At 43.2% G+C, this 13496-nt stretch overlaps 1 protein-coding gene and 1 non-coding gene across 2 annotated transcripts in view; one reads left to right on the top strand and one right to left on the bottom strand.

Annotated features, from left to right (window-relative positions):
- The window catches only part of NINL (ninein like), a 194644-nt gene extending 181229 nt beyond the window's left edge, over positions 1 to 13415 (bottom strand). The window contains exon 1 of the mRNA XM_077778947.1: positions 13313 to 13415. The gene's annotated coding sequence lies outside the window, so the exon portion shown is untranslated. The remainder of the gene's footprint in view (positions 1 to 13312) is intronic.
- LOC144243811 (small nucleolar RNA SNORD104) lies at positions 3904 to 3964 on the top strand. Its single transcript, XR_013338788.1, has one exon. It is a non-coding gene; the product is annotated as a small nucleolar RNA SNORD104 (small nucleolar RNA).
- Positions 13416 to 13496: the final 81 nt, after the last annotated feature.

Genomic DNA, 13496 nt, shown 5'->3' with positions numbered 1-13496 from the left:
ATAAAACAAAACAGAAAACCCAATTTAAAAAAAACTTGCACAACACTAGAACTAACCACACTTCCAAAGAGAAGGAAATAAGCTCGTGAAAAGATGTTCACCACCATTCACCATTAGGGAATGCAAATTAAAACTGTAGTAAGATCCCACTACATATCTGTTAGGATAGCTGACATTAAAATTTTTAAGAAATTCAAGGGGCACCTGGGTGGCTCAGTTGGTTCAGCATCCAACTTCGGCTTAGGTCATGATCTCACAATCCGTGGGTTCAAGTCCCGCGTCAGGCTCTGTGCTGACAGCTCAGGCCTGGAGCCTGCTTCAGATTCTGTGTCTCCCTTTCTCTCTGCCCCTCCTCCGCTCACTCTCTGTCTCTCAAAATAAAATAAAGACATTAAATTTTTTTTTTTAATTTTTAAGAAATTCCAATACCAAGAACTGGCAAGGAGAAGAAATTAAATACTCATACATTACTGCTGGAAATGCAAAATGGTAAAGCCACTCTAGAAAGAAAGCAGTTACAAATTAAATAAATACTCAGCAACCCCCGCATACTAGTATTTACCCTAGGAAAAGCGAAAACACGTTCACACAACTCTATATACAAATGCCTGTAGCAGCTGCATTCACTAATGTCAAAAACTGGAAACTATCCTGGGGTGCCTGGGTGGCTTAGTTGGTTAAGCGTCCGACTTTCGCTTAGGTCATGATCTCGCGGTTCGTGGGTTCGAGCCCCGCGTCGGGCTCTGTGCTGACTGCCAGCTCAGAGCCTGGAGCCTGTTTCAGTCTGTGACTCCCTCTCTCTCTGACCCTCCCCTGCTCACGCTGTCTCTCTCTCTCTCCTAGAAATAAATAAAACATTAAAAAAATAAAAAAAAAAAACAACTGGAAACTATCCTAATGCCCTCCAACTGTTGAATGGATTGACAGCCATCCTCACTTGGAATGCTAATCATCAATAAAAGGAACAAACTATTAATACAAGCAACAACACAAATAAATACTTAGAGAAAGAAGCCAGTCTGGAAACGTTACATGCGGTAACATTCCACTGATGTTACCTTCTAGAAAAGGCAAAACTAAAAGGTCAGCAAACAGGTGGGCAGGAGTTAGGACTACAAAGAAGAAGCAAGAGTATTTTTTGGATAATGCAACTATTCTGTATTCTCACTGTTGTGACAATTACATATCTATATATGTTCAAACTCTCAGAATTGTATACACACACAAACACACACATACACACGTCAATTTTAGCATATGCAGGGTTTTTTTGTTTGTTGTTTTTTGTTTTATTTTTTAAAGATAGTTTATTGTCAAGTTGGTTTCCATATAACACCCGGTGGTCATCCCCACAAATGCCCTCCTCCATGCCCATCTCCCCCCTCACTCCCAAACCCATGAGTCCTCAGTTTGTTCTCAATATTCAAGAGTCTCTCATAGTTTGCCTCTCTCCCTTTCCCCCACCATTTCTCCCCTTCTTCTCCCCCATGGTCCTCCATTAAGTTCCTCCCAATCCTGCTATAAGTGCAAACATATGATATTTGTCCTTTTCTGCCTGATTTATTTCGCTCAGCACAACACCCTCAAGGTCCATCCATGTTGCTACACATGGCCAGATTTCATTCTTTCTCATTGCCATGTAGTATTCCATCGTATAGATAAACCACATGTGCTTGATCCATTCGTCCGTTGATGGACACTTAGGCTCTTTCCATGTTTTAGCTATTGTGGAGAGTGCTGCTATGAACATTGGGGTACATGTGCTCCTATGCATCAGCATTTCTGTATCCCTTGGGTAAATTCCTAGCAGCGCTATTGCTGGGTCATAGGGGAGTTCTATTGTTAATTTTTTGAAGAACCTCNCATCAGGTCCAGGGCTCTTATTTGTTGGGAGATTTTTGATAACTGATTCAATTTCTTTGAACCTGAAAGTCTGTTCAGATTTTCTTATTTGTTGGGAGATTTTTGATAACTGATTCAATTTCTTTGAATCTGAAAGTCTGTTCAGATTTTCTTATTTGTTGGGAGATTTTTGATAACTGATTTGATTTCTTTGAATCTGAAAGTCTGTTCAGATTTTTCTATTTCTTCCTGTGCGAATTTTGGTAGTGAGTGTGTGTTTAGGAATTTGTCCATTTCTTCTAAGTTGTCCAGTTTGTTGGTATATAATTTTTCATAGTATTCCCTGATAATTGCTTGTATTTCTGAGGGGTTGGTTGTAATAAGTCCATTTTCATTCATAATTTTGTCTATTTGGGTGCTCTCTCTTTTCTTTTTGAGAAGCCTGGCTAGAGGTTTGTCAATTTTGTTTATTTTTTCAAAAAACCAACTCTTGGTTTCATTGATCTGTTCAATTGTTTCTTTGGTCTCTATGTTGTTTATTTCTGCTCTAATTTTTACTATTTCTCTTCTTCTACTGGGTTTAGGGAGTTCTTGTTGCTCTGCCTCTAGTTCCTTTAGGTGAGCTGTTATATTTTGGACTTGGGCTTTTTCTAATCTCTATGCAGTTTTTTATAAAGGGAGGTCATTTTCCAGAAATTTCCACCTTTAGCCTTGTAACAGAAACCTCTCTGAAAGCAAGGGAACACCAAGGTTTGGCTGCTGTCTTAGAATGGAAAAAACAGAATAAAAAACATATTGAATTTCAGTTAGTTGTCCTGCTGCAGGCTTATAAATTGTAGGGCATTTATACATAGTTTTATTGAAAAAAATAATTTTTTACCTGTGAGGGCCTGCGATCATTAACTTCCCAAAGGGTCTCAACCTCTCTCCCATCTGAGTAACAGTGTGGAATGCTGGTCTGTGAGGCTGCAGTATCCCTCCCATCCCACAGCAACAGCCCACACCTCCACCAAACGGAGGTGAGTTTAACTCCTCCGGGGAGGCCACTATGAGGGAGAGGAGAGATGTGGGTGCAGAGAGATCTCAAGAGAGATAAACAGACACTGAGGACTAGTAACCTGGATTTCTCTTTGAAGTAAAAGGCGAGTGCTTGGCACTAGAGCTGTTTGAGAGGCATGCAGAGCAGACTCTTTCCTGAATGCTGTTGGGCAACTCACATCCGGGAATGTGAGCTCCCACACCCTTATCATTTGAGAATGTTATTACTGGCAACAGAACCACCCAGAACTTTATCAGTTAGCCAGGTGGAGCATCTGATTCTCTATCAAATGCTAGAAATTCCAGAAGAGAATTCATATGAATACTAACTTTTTTTTCTTTTCTAAAATGTCTGAGGACATGAGACAGTGGATGTTACTTGCTTGTTACTGTGAAAACATCTTGTTCAGTTCATGTATTATTAACAAGGACAGAGCGGGAGGTCAAAAGAAGGCGCATGCTGCTGCTTGCTTCAGTATTCTCACTCCAGCAAAAACAATGTCCTCAAGAGACCCAGGGAAGGAGGCTGATGATCTAAGAGCAGAATCTTGCTTTTCATTTAAAAAATAAGCCAACGTTTAATAGGCACAGAAATCCAAATTAAAACATCTTAGGAGTTTTTTCACACCAGGGGCATGTGATGGGATTCCTCGTGTCTGGCACGCTGGTGTCAAGGCCTGACCCTCTGGCACCACCTCTCCCCCACTATATGGAGGAGCCAGTAAGGAAGTTCTGTTCGGAGACCCAACTGCATACTCATCCCAACGAGCAATGTGACTGGGCGGTGGTAAGCAGTGGCCGGGCTGTAGGAACAAAGGAAGGTGCACACATTTCGTATCCACAGAGAAGGAAAACAGGAAGACTGTAATTCTTCATGCTTAAATGTCTCTAAATGCTCAGAACAAAATCAAAAGCCTAACTAAAGGGAAACACCTCAGCACACCATGGTATATATCAACAGACAAGCTTGTGAACTCCATCAACACACAAACACTTCTCCATTAAAAACACCCTGAAATTACTGCAGTGATGACATCCTAATCAAAGCACGTGTTAGACTGCAGACACTAGTGATGGGGGGGGCGCGAAACCCTGAAATTAGTAGAACAAAGAAGTCTAGCACACATTCATTCATGTTTCAACTACACAAAATATATATTGCATACAGAACCTGGAGAGTAATAAGGTTTTGTTTAATGGATTCATTCCTTTAAGTACCTAATTTATTATTTTTTCAAGTGTTTGCATATTTTGCCATTATGATGTCTCTTTTTATGGGACAATTGTTGCTATTTATTTTTATTTCAGTCAAGTGACCTTAAAGGTTGAGGGAGAAAAATAAAAATAAAAAGGGCACTAGGAGGTGTTTCTAACATTCTGCTCCCACCTGTGTAAGTCCTGGTGTCTCCTCTCTGCACAGTCAAAACCAGTGGAAAAAGGTCTCTACCTCTGACCCCTCAGTAGGGTCCTCACTTTTGCTAAATAATCTTTTGATAATAGAAAACTAGCATTTCTTGAGCTCATCATACAATGGGCACATTTCTAAGCACTTGGGAATTTATTAGCCTTGTGAGGGAGGCACTATCATCATCCCCATATTAAAGGTAAGGATATTGAGACACAGAGAGGTAAAGTGATTTGCCCAAAGTCACAGAGCTGGTAAATGAACACACACTGAGGTCTAACTCCAGTTAGAACTACCAACCTTTACATTTTGCCTCATGCCTACTAATAATATCCAAACATACAAAATAATTTCAATACTTAAAAAATAGGTTTTCCATGTCCAGATATATGGGGAAATGTCTCCTCCAGCTCTAAACCAAACCAGAAAGTCTTAATGTTATACAAAAATTTTATATTAGTAAACCTAATTACAAGGAAAGAACATTAACTTGAATAGTCCCCCAAATTACAAAGCAATACTTCAACCAAACATCCATGTCCCAATCCATTTCTATTCATCTGCTATGAAACAGTGAGGCACGTTCTCTTCACTAGAACCAGGGTGTAATCTTTGTTTCATGTTGGCTAAACAGAAATAAGAGAGGGGTGTCTGAATGGCTCAGTCAATTAAGCATCCAACTCTTGATTTCGGCTCAGGTCACGATTTCAGGGTTCATGAGATTAAGCCCAGTGTTGGCTCCACAATGAATATGGAGCCTGCTTGAGATTCTTCCTCTCTCCATCTCTCCCCTGAATATGCACGTGTGCCTTCTCTTGCTCTCTCTCAAAATTAACAAACAAAAAAAGAAAATAAGAGAATAAAATAACACAGCTAATAACACTTAGTTAGAAAACCATAACAGTCCCCCCCAACTCATTACTGTCCTCTCACATCTGGAATTCCAGCTAGGCAATTAAGAGCTAAAGGCACTTGTTGATTTTCTCTGTTCTTTACACATATTTAAAAGTCCACAGAATCCAACAGTGGATTGACTATTTGGGGTTTCTATTTCTAAGGAATGAGCCTGCTGTGAAGGTCAGTGTCAACACCAAGAACTCAATGGCCATAAAAGCAGATTCAGAATTGCTAAGAACTAATCATCTTTAATGTAGATGAAACACAGCAGTCCGAGAAGCCAGGCCATGGGGAAACCACCGTATTTTACTATTCCAGTTGCTTAAAGTTCATGCCAAACAAAATAAACTAAAATAAAATGTTATAATCCAGGGCTGATGCAACTAGCCAGCCTTGGGATGGAACCATTTCCAAGTCTGACACACATGGGGCTCAAGAGCTAATGAAACTTGATGTACTGACACAGAGGTGTCTAACGCTGTAGGGACCAGTGGCCCCAGTGCAGAGAGGAGGTTGGGAACACCAGGCCACTACAAGTTCTATGAAAGGTGCCTGTGTCTAGTAGTCCCTGTGAGCATCCAGTGTACAAATCAACCCCACCCTGACTCCCCCCCAGAACTGGACCCAGAACAGGAAAGAAATCCGGGAGCAAGTGCTACGAGTCAAAAGTAGTAGTTCAGCCACAAGTCTGTCCTTTACTGACACATGAGCTCAGGGTCATCTGCTTAACGGAAATCAGCTACTTGAATGATTCTAGTATAAGAGTCTTATTAAAAAGTTCTCTCATTTTAAGCCACAGAATTTTGGAGTTTTATGTTACTTTAAGTTGCCTTATCCATTATCTTAACAGACTTGGGAAAGCCGTTCTCACTTAAAAAATGGGCAAAGTGAGGCACAGGCATTTGGAGCCCAAAGATACTTCAAGAAGTGGGCAGCACTAAAACTAGTATCTGTCCTGAGGTGAGACTGGATGAGGGCCTCACATCAACCCATCTCAGTCATGCAAAGGGAACAGTTCTCTATGCTCTTCCCATAGGGTCATTCCTGGGCCATCATTGTCTAAAAACTAGGTTTCTGCTCCCTGAAACAGGAAAGGAAGAAAGAGCAGTTTAAAATGAGAGAGGTGAAGACAGAAATCTAGCCTGGAATGTGCTGAGTTTGAAATATCAGTGAGGCACGGAGGGACAATGAGCAAAGGCAGGTGGATGTCTGTCTAGTCTAGTGTGAAGTACGAGGGAATGGAAAGCTGTCACAAAACTACTGAAAGGGCTGTCTTCTTTTTCCCACCTCTTCAGACAACAAAGCCAGAGAAAATACCACAGTTCATCAAATTCCAAGACGCCGCTGATTCTAAGACCAATGACTAAAAAAGAAAAATTGCTGTCAAAATCTAACACAATGCAAAGACAGTTTTGACTGGAAAAGGCATCCCAATTCAGAGACATTGTAACATGAAAAATTAAAGTGAGGTATTTAGATTGCAGTGTATATAAGGTAGATGTCCGTTTTTGTAACTTTCTATTCTGATATAATTTCAAATTTATAGAAAAATAACAAGAACAGTACAAGAATTCCCAAATACACTTTATGCCTGGAGCTTCACCAATGAACTGTTTTCACTTTGCCCCATTTATCACACCCACTGCATCATTTTCTCTCTCCAACTTTCTCTCTCTTTCCTCAGATTACTTCATACTGCACTTACTAAACTGAAGGACATAGTGACAAGTATAACGATCAAATTCAGGAAATGTATCACTGATACAATACTACTGTCTAAATCATCACTCACATTCAAATGTTGTCTGTTGTCCCAATAATGTCCTTTATAGCTCCTCTGCCCACTTTCTGACTCCAATCAAGTAGTGTATACAGGTGTCAAGCCCTTTAGTCCTCTTTCAACTAGAATGGTTCCTCAGTCTTTATGTTTTTTGACCTTAAAATAACTGAAGGGTATAGAGGACAGTTCTTTACCCTGTAGAACATCACACAGATGGAGTTTGTCTCATGTCTCCACACAGAGAGAGTCAGGTTACGGCGGGTACCCCCAGGGTGAGGTGGACGAGGTAGCATTCTTCTCAGTACATCTCATCAGGAGGCACATATTGTGTCTTTACAGGTGATCTTTAATTTTCATTACTTAGAATGGCATCCAAAGCAGGGCAGTTACCTTTTATAAGAATCTGATCTATAATGGGGTGCCTGGGTGACTCAGTTGGTCAAGCACCCAACTCTTGATTTCGGCTCAGGTCATGATCTCAGGGTTCCTGAGACAAAGCTGTGTCTTTGTGCTAATTAGTGCACAGTGTCATTAGCTTTGTGCTAATGAGTGCACAGATTGCTTGGGATTCTCTCTCTTTCTCCCTCTCTCTCTGCTCCTACCATGCTCATGTGCATACTTGCTCGCTCTCTTGTTCTCTCTCTCTCTCCCAAAATAAATAAATAAACATTTTTAAAAGAATTTGAATTATGAGAATTTTAAGTAGTAAAATCTACAACATCAAAGTCTTACTTTATGTGTACAATTTGAAATAACAGTTCAAAAAGAATTTAAAATGTGTCAAGAACTGCTTAATTTTAAAGCCACACTTTTGCTACAAAGCAGGCCTGGCTAAGTTGGAATTAGGAAGGACCCTTGCAAACATCCTGTTTGAAGCAGTTTTCCAAGAAGTGCTACTGGCACTTATGTTCTTACCAACAGGCCACTAAGGTAGATCGCGGAGTTTAGAAATTGGGCATCTGTATTTCCAGCCTAGTCAGGAGGCAAACTCATTACTTCCCTTTGTTTAGGTCCTTGGAGAGTAGTGACCTCACTGAAGTTTGACCACAAAAGCAGTCACCTGAACCCAGGGAGCTAACTGGCTGAGCTGCAGCTGGCCCTTAGGAATCAGCTTCCTTGGGGCAGAAGGCCCTACCCTCCCTGTTATGGGAACAACGCGCTCTCAGTTTTATTCCCCATCCACATGAGAACACAAATACCCCGAGTATGCCAGGAGGAGGCTCATCTGTCCTGTAGTCTCTCCCCAGCTGGGGACCTGGTGGTGCTGCCCGTTCTTGCCCAGTTTTGTCCACGTTCATGAATACAGCCAGAAGCCTGGAGGCCACAGGCACCAGCAGTCCTAGCCCCTCCCTTCTCAGGCCCCTGAGTATAGCTAGGGTAGGTAAAGACGTTCTGGACACCTTGAACATCTCTCCCCGGGCCGTGGCAACCAGTTGTTAAAATCAGACAGAGCAAACTACCCTTTTGATCTTTAAATAATGTATAACTATTTACAAAACTCCTACAGTCTTACACTAAACTATAAATCAGTGAACCCTTCTTTATATTACTTCATGTTGGTTTTTATATTTATGTTTGATGCCATCTGTGACCCTGAAGGAAACTCCAGAGGCCCCCGGTGTGAATGGCACTCCTAGGAAGCTGTCCTGGAAGAACCACACAGTGGCTACAGTCCCAATCCCAACATCAGATCATCTTTTTTAATTTATTTCCATAAACATGAACACACATGGTGCCCACCAATGCAAAGCACACTCTTGCTTATAAATGGAATTTGACTTGCTAATTCCCTTACCTCCCACTCACCAAACATATCAAGACAGATTGTGTAAGTCACAGTTTTTTTATCAGCACTGAAAACTTCTGACTTTCTTTTTCATGTACAGAAATGATCTCGTTGCTGAGGCAGTGACACATGGTGGAAATCTCACATGGTAGAAAGCATGAACTCTGCAGAGCGCCTGTCTAGCTTCCTATGCACCCTTCAGTGCCATGGATTCTAAGCATAATGGGTAGCAAGCCCCGTCTTCTGGATGGGGACAAGAACGTCCCCCAGCTCAGCAGAATGCTGTGAACACTACATGGAAGAATTTACCAAGAGCAGAGAACAGAGCCTGGCACACAGTGAGAGCTCAATTTAAAATCAAATCACCAAGAGACCAGTGCTCCATTTCTGACATCAGCATGACCAATGCACAAGTAATGCAGAGGGCCCAGAGAATATACTCCACCTGTACGGTGAGCTACACTAGCCCTCCAGTGATCAGGTACCCAACGCCTCCCCTCCCATAGCCCCCATGCACCCTGCCTCCATCGAGCACCAGCAGGGAAGTGTGAGGCCTGTCACAGACCAAGGTGGGAGGCCCCTTTCCAGCTGGTGACTGGTTCTATGGTCCAGAAGGCTACTGAATGTGTTACTCCTCATTCTTGAAGAGACACAGAAACCAACCTCCCTCTTCCTCAAGATGTGAAACAGCCACCATCAACATGTGTGAAAGAGGAGCAACATGGGCCCCCACTAGAACAATGCTGGTTCAGCCACTAGAACAACCCATTGTGAAGTCCCGTACTTTCCTTCCAGAACTTCCCTATCTGTTTAAGCCAAGAATGAGTTGGGTTTTCTTTTCTTTTCTTTTCTTTTCTTTTTAAAAGTAATTTATTGTCAAGTTAGCTAACATACAGCATATACAGTGTAGTCTTGGCTTTGGGAGTAGATGCCCATGATTCACCACTTACATACAACACCCAGCGCTCATCCCAACAAGTGGCTTTCTCAATGCCCATCACCCATTTTCCCCACTCCCCCAACTTCCCCCCTCCAGATCAACCCTCAGTTTGTTCTCTGTATTTAAGAGTGTCTTGTGATTTGCTTTCCTCTCTGTAACTTATTTTTCCTTCCCTTCCCCTATGGTCTTCTGTTAAGTTTCTCAAATTCCACATATGAGTGATTTCTGTCTTTTTCTGACTGACTTATTTCACTTAGCATAATACCCTCCAGTTCCATCACTGGGTTTTCTATCACTGGTAGCTATAAACATCCCAACTTTTCCTTCAGATCTCTAATAATAACAATAAACAACCACTCTGAGAAGTTCCAACACCAAAATATTAACTTATTAAACACAGCAGATCCCAAAATAAAACAACTGGGATATAAGAGCCTCTGTCACATCATAAAAGGATCCTGCTAGTTTCCTCTCATGAAATACAAAGCAAGTAAAGGCACAAAACCTGGTATATATGAGTGCTTCTCAAACTTGAGTGTATTAGAATTACCTGGAAGATGTTGGTTTATTTGAGAAACCAAAGATTTCAACTCAAAGGAGACTATATACCTATCTTTGAGAAACAAGAAGCCATTATCTCTTAAAGTTTAAGGAAGGACAGTCCAGGGTTGAGACAGATGAGTACAACTAGGCAGTACTAGCTGCATACTCTAACTTTCATCAAGATGAGACTATGTACCCATCTTTGAGAAACAAGAAGCCATGATCTCTTTTTTTTTTTTTTAATGTTTTATTTATTTCTGAGAGAGGGAGAGGGACAGCGTGAGCAGGGGAGGGTCAAAGAGAGGGGGAGACACAGAATCTGAAACAGGCTCCAGGCTCTGAGCTGGCTATCAGCACAGAGCCCGACGCGGGGCTCAAACCCATGAACTGTGAGATCATGACCTGAGCCAAAGTCAGACACTTAACCGCCTGAGCAACCCAGGTGCCCCAAGAAGCCATTATCTCTTAAAGTTTAAGGAAGGACAGTCCAGGGTTGAGAGAGACAGATGAGTACAACTAGGCAGTACCAGCTGCATGCTCTAACTTTCATCAAGAACCCAAAAGACTCCTGGGTTCACAGAAAAACAATAACAAGAACATTTAGAATCCTTCGGTGGAGAAGTCTCACCAGGAGGTTCAAGGTTAACCCAAGGATGGGGAACGGAAAGCCTTCCACTACTGCTGTTCTCCAAATAGCTCCAGGTAGAGTCTGACCCAAAGTTTTGGTCTCCTGCTTGTGATTAACCAAATATATGGCCTTGAGCCTGAATTCTTAATTTGTACTTAATGCCAAGGACTGAGCTAAACCCAAATCTAAAGTTCAGTTAGAGCCACTGCCATTCAACCTTTTACAGAATGACTATGGAATCAAGAGCAAAATGGATGTGGCCCTGGTGTTGCCCTTCTAGGTCACAAGGCACTGTTCCTCTAGTCAGAAGCCACACGATGCTCCCTGACTACCCCTTTGAAACTTCTAGTTCAAGATGTGAGGCCAGGAAACTGTTTTTGCCACCGTATTATAGACCTTTCTTGAGCCAAGGAGGGAGAGAGATATCTAGCAGCCACCTGTTCATGGTAAAAACCAAAGGTAAGTGTCCAAGGTGGAAAGAATACGGTTAGAGGGATCTCTCCTCTCACATGCCCAAATCTCAAATGCCACATGTTTCATCTTCCCCCCCAAAAAATGACCCTCCACAACCAGCACTTAAAGTCACTTACCATAAAAGGGCAGGATCTGAATACTTTGAATACTTAGAATTTTGCAACTCTACTGTTACCTTATTTTCCACCACCAAATGTTCATAAGGACTAAGGAGCAGAACAAAAGACATACTAACACTAAGCGATTTCAACATGCTGTTGGCAAATTGACTGTATCAGTTACCTCTGAGCAGCCCTGCAAACCAAAATGTAAGGAGATAAATAAGAGTTAAAGAAAAGCAGTTTTCCAGCAAAGATTATATAAAGTCCTCAACTTAAAAAATGCTGAAACCCTAACTATTCCTTAGTAAGATGTTCTTTTTCTAATATGATGGTGTTAAATGTTATCGAAGTTCAGGTTTTTCAGAGAAGGCTTGTTATTTTCTCATTCTGCAAAAATGATTATCCTCTATTTTTTTATTGAATCTGAACTATATATATATATAAATATATATACACAAGCACACAAGATCCACTTCTATTTGCCAGTACAGACTAGTTCAATCTGTAATAGTTTAAACCACTAACAGATGATGTGTAAGTCAAGCAGAAAAGGCACAGCACGGTGGTACACTGCTTCTTTGCCTTAGCATTTTTCTTTTAGGATACATATTCTTGCACACAGTTCATAAAACTGTGAGGCTGCCTAGTGTCCTATTTAACAAATTTTAACTGACTTTTTTTTTCTGCTTTTAAAAGTATTTTGAAGTCCAATGTGGAAAACATGATGAAGGTCTTTAAGAAAAATTCATGGTCACCCATAATCCTTCCCTTCTGCTGACAGTGCTGGCGTTGAAACCGTGAGCATCTCCCGACCTTCTCCAAGCCCTCCAGCTCCACAGTTCTTTCTTTGGACCCCACCCCCACCCCCCACTGTTGCACGGCTTGGCCTAAGTCTCCAGGGCACGATTTATAAGTGTGAAACCCCAGAAGTGATTGGACAGACTCCTACGTGGGATTTGTGACTGAGCCCACCAATGGGAGGAAAGAGACGGTCCTGCCAAACAACTGGTACAACACAAAAAATTTCCAACAGACTTTATAGTCCCTGAGAGTGGAGTGTTATTTCAAACCATTTTACCAAGCGCAAACTCGCGACACAACAAAAGAAAGGTACACCCTAAAAACTTTTTATATAGAGGAATGCAGTCTTATCTGCAGATCATTCATTCTGTGGAGGACGTGGCCTGCTCAGAGGAACGAGGCCTCGAGCTCTACAGGTGAGGGGTGAGGCTGGAGGACACGGAGGCGCTCTGAGGATCCCGCGGCCCGGGTACCCGGCAGCCGCGAGTCGGAGGTCGGTCACGCAGCAGGAAGCCACTGCGGCCGAGGCTCTGCTACACCGTTTAACCTTCGCGTCACCAGTGAGGGCCACTGCCCTCTCCCCAATGCTGGATCGCACGCCAGAAGGTTGGCATCCACTTCAAGAGAGATGCCAGACAGCTGCAAAAACTCGTTCCGAGGACGTCGCACTGCAGGAACCGCCGCGACCTGGTTTTCAAAGGTTTGGTCCAACAGCGAGATTCCCTCGGGACACGTTCTTTTAAAGTGACCCCTGCACCAGCCCTCCAGGGTGACAGGAAAAGGCGGCCAGCAAGTCAGACTTACCCAACCTGGGACCCCATACCCGAGACGAAGGGAGAACCCCGACCCTGCCAGGAGCAAGTTCCGCGAGCCGAGGCGAGGGCGGGGGGTACAGCAGGGCTCTCCTCACCCCCCCGCCCCGCCCGGAGTCGCAGGGCCCGGACCAGCTCTTTCCCACATGGCAGCTGCCTGCGGCGCAGCCCGCGAGACGCGCGGCTGTCTCCTCCGCTCCCCCACCTAGAGGACTCACGTGCAGCGGAGGGGCGGTCCCCACAGCCTCACCCCAGCCCCACTCACCTGGGCGGTGGGTGCTTCTGGTCTCCCCCACGCTCGGGACTCAGCTGCGCGGGCCAAGGGCGCTAGCGCGCGCGCTGCACCCACCCTGCGACCTGCAGGCAGCTCTTTGTGTCTAGAGGCCCAGACGCCGCGCTCGCGCAGCCACCAAGCACCGCCCCTTAGTCCTCCCCCAGCGCTGGGAAGG

The sequence above is a fragment of the Crocuta crocuta genome, unplaced genomic scaffold, assembly GCF_008692635.1.
Source record: "Crocuta crocuta isolate KB4526 unplaced genomic scaffold, BGI_CrCroc_1.0 scaffold470, whole genome shotgun sequence".
NCBI classification, from domain to species: Eukaryota; Metazoa; Chordata; class Mammalia; order Carnivora; family Hyaenidae; genus Crocuta; species Crocuta crocuta.
This window is presented reverse-complemented; position numbering and strand designations above follow the sequence as displayed.